Here is a 6692-nt window from a genome sequence, read left to right on the forward strand (position 1 = left end):
AACTTCGTCTACACAGCGATCCCACACGATCTCTCTCACTACACAGTTTGATCTCAACAGATCACACTCCCTCACAGTTGATCTACACAAGATCTCACTCACACAGCAGAAGAAAAGATGCAAGACTCTCTCTTTACACATCTCCTATAGCAAAGAGAAAAAGTACTGAAGCTGGGAAGTGAATCACACTTAAAAACAGAGAGAAAACACAGAAACCAGACTTTGAAAATTTTTCTCAGGAAACAGCAGACTCTCTGGTTTTTTGCAAACATTAGGGCTAAGCAGGAAGAAGAAGACTGGGGTTTTTATAGAAGAGATTAAATCAATTTAAAACAAAACCCAATCTTCCCAAATAGGATAATAATCTCCTTTACAGACCCTTATCTCAGACTGTGCCAAACACAGTTAAGTGTAAGCGCAGTTTACTAGGCAAATGACCATTTGAAAAAGTCGCGGCTGACCGAAGAGAAATTCGATCACTCGAAGTAAACGTTCGGTCGACCGAAAAACTACGTCGGTCGACCGACCGAAAAATTCGGTCGACCGCTAGCCGCTTTGAAAAATTAGAAAACGAGCAGAGACTTTATCGGCCGACCGGCACGGTCGACCGACCAAAGATTTGAGCTTTCGGTCGATCGCGACGGTCGACCGATGAACTCTCTGGAAACTTCTGACGAAAGATCATATGAGCGGTCGACCGGACCGGTCGACCGCTTTCTGATATATTGCAGAAAACAGATTTTGACTCAACTTGATATATTTGCAAAATATTTATTTGACCTCTGAAAATTCTGAAACTTTGTAAAAAGTTTTTAATACTAAAAACAAACTGCTTGGAAAAGGAATTTTGCAGATAGGTCTTTATACTTGTGAAAAATAGTATTTTGTGAAAAACACTTAAAAACACAAGTATGAAAACGTGTGTGTAATTCCCAATAGCTTCAAGTAAACTCAGTAACTCTTTGCCTACATTCTAGCACTAGAGAGAAAAACAAAAGAAAGCTAATATCCTCATATAGAGAGCAATACTTGAGCTTTGATATAGCTCCTCATATAGAGAGCAATACTTGAGCTTTGATATAGCTTGAATCGGATGAAGCTTTTATTCGAATTTGTAGTTCTTGAAATAACGTTGCTTCATCTCTTGACCTCCTCCTCCTTTGGATATCATTGTTGTAGCATATATTCCATCCATCCTCTATTTTTGGCACTAACGAGCTTGATAAAAGAATTTACTACATTTGCACTCAATAAGCCATTAGTACCGATAATGGTGGTTGTAAAACATCATCAAAACATAAGGGCTAACAGTTGTAGGATGGTTCAGCATCGATAACATAGCAGGTCACTTTAGTCTTCATGTCGCCTATTTGACATTTCAAGCGGATCTTGCCAAGTGGCCGAGTCCCTGTGGCGTTAAAACCAAAGATAGTCGTGGTAGTCGTGGACAGACGCTTTGGCGGTATCCCTATGTATTTGATCAGTTTCAGGGGGACAATGCTCAATGCAGAGCCTGGGTCGACCTGAATTCGATCCACTTTCGATGAACCGACAAACCCCGTGAAGTACAAGGGCTGGTCATAAGACGTGCTCTTGATGAGCATGTCCTCAGGAGTGAAAGTGATGCACGGGACCCGTCTCTTGGAGGTTTGGCAACATGTTGCACATTCCTACTCTGTATCCTCTTCCCTCGAGAAGTGGGTGGAGAAGGCCTCTGAGTCGGCCAACGCCTCTTGTAGGGCTTCCCGGGTAGGCCTGGATAGCCGCAGGAGGTCGTACATAGTAATGCGTGTGGGGATGCTCCTCAGCTACATGAGTACATTGAATCAGAAAGGTTGACAGCTTGAGCTTGGCCTGTCTAGCTCTAGAGGGGTTGTCGCGACTGGCCTCATGGGAGGTCCTGCCGGGTTTTCTGACCTCGTGGGATACTCTTTCGCGAATTCCTTCCCTACTCTTGTGGCGAGGACAGTGTTTTCTTCTTCAGAGTCGGTGGGGGTGGCCATTATTTCCTTATCTCGACCTAGGATAGCGGAGATGACGTTGCAAGGTTTTCCCTTAGCCTTTTTTAATGACTTTGTAGTCCATTGCTCGTCATTGAGGAGGTCCGGATGGACCCACATCACCTGACCTGAGGGAAAAATCTACGATACTAACCCCTTTCCTCTTTGATTGTGATCATCATTAGTGACCTTCAGGATTACCTTGGGGATAGGGGTTATCCCTGCTGGAGTCTGAACCTCTGGGAGACCCATCCCAAAACTCAAGGTGACCATGTTCGTGGTCACTTGCTTTTGAACCTTCTCCTTCTTTAGGACTTCTGCATCGTAGAGGGCTTAGAGCTTATCCTTGAGGATGTAACACTTAGACGTGTGGTGGCCAAGGAATCTGTAATAGGCACAATAACTCAGGTCATTGGTTTTGTTCGCCTCCTCAGGCTTCGCGGCTTCTGGCAATTTAATTCGATCGCTTTTGAGCAGAGTATCGAATGTCGCCACCACCTGATCTTCTTTGAAGTCGTATTACCGTGGGGGGCGTTGCTCGAATTGTCTGGGCTTCGGCCTTTGAGCAGTTTTTTGCGTCGGGGTGGAGTCGACGGCCATGATCTCTTTTCCTCTTGTTCAAGGAGGATTCTTTGGCACGGTCGGTTCTGCAGCTCCCTTCTTGGGCTGCGGTTCTTCGGCCTCCAACCTCTTGATCATATTTTCCACCTGCTCGCCTTAGCGAACTAGTTCTTTCCAGGTCCGGGTTTCCACCGCGCCAACCTTGGATAGAATATGGATCAAGAGATTATTGCGGCACATCTCAATCAGTTTTGATTCGGAAACTTGATCCCGATAGTGGACCGATCGGTTCCTGAACCTCTTCACAAAGTCGTTGACCAACTCCGACTTCCGTTTATTTTCAGTGAGAAGGGTGGCCATCGACACCTCTGTGTCGTCGCCGAAGAAGCGGGCCAAGAAGAGTCTTTCGGCATTGGTCCATGACTTGATAGAGCCAGGTTCTAACTTGCAGAACCATTCAAAGGCCACCCCCGTAAGGAACCCGGTCTGCGCCATGAAGTAATAAATGTGTTGCGAGGGTGAGCCCTTGCCATTGAATTGCACCAAGCTAATAGGCTTGAACTTCATCGGGTAGGGGACTGTATCCCAGTCGACAGGATAGGGGTGGACTACCCCCATCTTATTCATGTTCTGCTGAAGCTTTAGCGTGTTGAGCTGATTTTGGAACTTGTCGAACCTCTTGTCGCGGGCACTAGCCCCAGTATGCGATGTTCCTAGCGATGTCTTGGAAGAGAAATCGGATGGTGGATCGATATTATCTTCCGTTTCGGTCGCTGGATGATGGGAAGGCACCCACTCCTTATCCCCTGTTCGTCGGGGTAAGGTATGTTGGGTGCTTTTCTTCTTCTTTTTCTTGCTCAGAAGCTGCTCCAACATCTCTCTCAAAGAGTCAATAGTTGCCTGTTGTTCTTTGAGCTTTTGGGTCACCGCCTGTTCATGGGTGAGTTCATCCATGTGTACCCTTGCCAGTGCGTTCTGACTTGAGTGCGATGTCTGGGACGTAGCTGCTGCCGAGTGAACCTCATTCTCACCATCGGAGGGAGGTGTTAAGGTCGAATAATCAAACCTAATTCTCACCCCCGTGCGACTACGAGTGCGTGGGTATATACCGTCTCGCTCACATTGGGCGAGCGGAGGATTAGGTCCCAGGAAAGAGTCTGAATCGTGAGAACCAGAAAAGATGGCCTTGCCCTTATCCGTCATGTTGATTGTAGCGGATGAGAGTTCTCGATCTTCGGCGGTGTGTCCTTTTTGGTGATGACGCCTTTGACGAGAGGGTCTCGGTCGGGAAGGGTGTAGAGAGAGCCTCTCAAATACCGAAGGTTTCGCCGTTCTTATACATTGGCAGTCAACGAGTACTGTTTGGATGAGCCTCTCGCAGTGGCACTGAGGATTCGCCTCGCGTAGGGTGCATTTGCGAGTTAAGTAACCCCGAAGGTCTTCCGCGAATGATTGGCGACAACCCCCGGCATCAGACGGATCGCCTGGGTGACCGCACAAGAGAGTTCTGGATGCGTCCCCTGATTTACACTGGGTAGGATGGCTGGGCATCAAAGTTGGGCGAGTTTGCCTTGACAGGCGAGTCCTCGCGTTCGGGCGAACTCCAGCGTGCGAGCGGGATTCAACCCCTCGATCGTGTGGGTGGGTTTGCGAGGCATCGTCTACCGCTTTTCCCTTTGGGTCAAGGCTCTCCCGCTTGTTATGCTTATCTGTCGAGGGGTCCTGGTAAGACTCGCCTGCCTTCGAGGGTTCGTCTTTCCGTGCTGGTTCGCTCACTTGGGGTGGCTTATTCACATCAGGGATGTGACCTGAGAAGAGAAGTCCACCCGAGCAGGCGGTCCCATCCTTCTTGGTTAACGCTCCTGATTTGGAGAGCCTTCTGGCGTCGGGCGAGTTGCTCCCTCGTCTAACATTTTTTTGGCCCGTGTAACAGTTCAAGCCGTCGTGTGAGACGAAGGCTTGGGCCTCTTGTTTGGTGAGTGCTTGCTGTCACCGCTGGCGAGCTCCTCTAGAGAGAAGAGTGTCCGCGAGGGCTATGGCGGTACAGTCTGCGCCGGAAGGAACTTCCGTTCTTTCCGGGGTGGGTACCTGTGAGGGCCGCTTGGCGACCCATCTGGCGGGCTTTTGCCCTGGCTTGGACTTGATTGATTTGGAGGGAGCAGGTCCCTCCGTCGAGACTCGGGTTGAGACTTCAGGCACGGAGGCTTTGATCGTTTGAGGTTGGCCTCTGCGCACGACTCTGTGGCGTTTGCGGGATGCATTACCACCAGAGGAAGAGGATGACAAGTACTCTTTGTACTTGGCTTAGTCAAACTCGATCTCTAGGGACTCCACAGCCATCCCAATAGCAACCTCGTCGAACTGAGCTACCACCATTTTGTTTGAAGAAACAGCTTCTCCCACTGTGGTCGCCATCTTTTGTAGGTGTAAATTTTGATCTCCCAAAAATAGGGAACTTCGTTTGTATTAATAAGAATAGCTTATTACAAACTAATAATCAAATGTTTATAACAGAAGCGGAGGGAATGCCCTCCTTGTTTAAATGTGGGGACTTTCGGTAGCTACAAGATGCTTCGCTCGATTCTCACACCGAGTCTGCTTTCCTTGGACGGTTCGACCGAGGTTGCTGGCGAGCTTCAGTACATAGTAGAGGCTTAGGTTGATGGAGTTCGAATCTCTTAGTTCGACGGTGATCAGGGCTCAGAACTAGAAGAGGGCGCTACAGTGCAAAGGTTATGCAAAGAGGTTGTCGTCGACTCGATCGGGGGTCGAGAGCTAGTGGTTTGGTTAACTGATGAGATTAATCAATTAACTATGGGCGAGCTGCTGAACGTTTGATCGCTCTATGCTGAGTGCTCCACACCTTCGAACCCTTCGAACCTTTTTTCCGAACCTATTTTTTTTCGAACCTCCTTATTATGGCTGGAAGAGACTCTTAAATAGAGGAGAGATGGCTTAGTCGCCCCTTGAATCATGGGATGTGACCATTGTTGGCCTTCTTATTTTGATGATGTTTAACAAACAATTTACCACTAATGTTGTCTGTCTAGTATTTGTGTTTTCCTATGTATTATAGACAAACAACGTAGTCGGAGGTTGGATGGATTGCGCTTCAACGATGATATCCAAAGGAGGTTGGCGGAATGTCGGTGAAGCCTTGCTATTCAAAGTTTAAGATCCAAGTTAAAGCTTCATCCGCGAGATTACCTAGAAGAGCTTATTGAAGATCAAGATCTAGCTTGGGTAATTTAGTTTAGGTTTTATATTATGTGTGTTAATACTTTAAGCTCAATCATATATACACACACATATTTTGTTCTTATATATAGTTATATATATATATATACACAAGTTTTGGTTTCTATATATATATATATTTATATATATACATACATATTATATATATATATATAGTTTTATATATATATACATACATATGTTTTGGATTTTCATGTTTATAAATATGAAATCACATATTTCATATTTACAATTGTGTTTTTGAAAATATTACATAAAATATGCAATTTTGTGAAAATATGGTATTTATTGTTTTTAGACTTAATAATAATCATATACATATTTTATTAAGTCTATATAATCATTGTGTAAAGTTTCAAAACATGGTTTAGCCAAAATATCAAATTTCACATGCTTACATTTTTGTGTTTGAACTATTTTGCAAAATAATGATTTTTCACAAATGGGAAATGAAATTTGGAAAATTCTTTTTGTAACATGTTCACTTACATGTTTATATACTTTTCCCAAAGTTTCATAATTTTTGAACTTTATTTGTTATTTTTAAAAGTCTCAAAAAATACTTATAAAAACCAGTTTTTTGAATATGTCAGTTTTCGGTCGACCGAACCGGTCGACCGAACCTGAGTTCATATCCTGAGTTCATATTCCCAGATTTTGATATATCCGTTTTTTTGTCTTTTTGCTTGGTTTTCTTGGGTTTTTGGGCTTGTTTCATGAGCCTATATATACTCCATGCCCTCATACTTCTAAGGGTACTCAAGAAATGTTTTAAACAAGTTTAAAGAGTTTTAAACAAGGGTTTAAGTGTGTTTTAGTGTTTGTTTGGTTTGAAGATTGTTTTCACAAGTGGAGGAGATCATCTTCTTGTTT

Source organism: Asparagus officinalis, chromosome 1 (genome assembly GCF_001876935.1).
Source record: "Asparagus officinalis chromosome 1, Aspof.V1, whole genome shotgun sequence".
NCBI lineage: Eukaryota > Viridiplantae > Streptophyta > Magnoliopsida > Asparagales > Asparagaceae > Asparagus > Asparagus officinalis.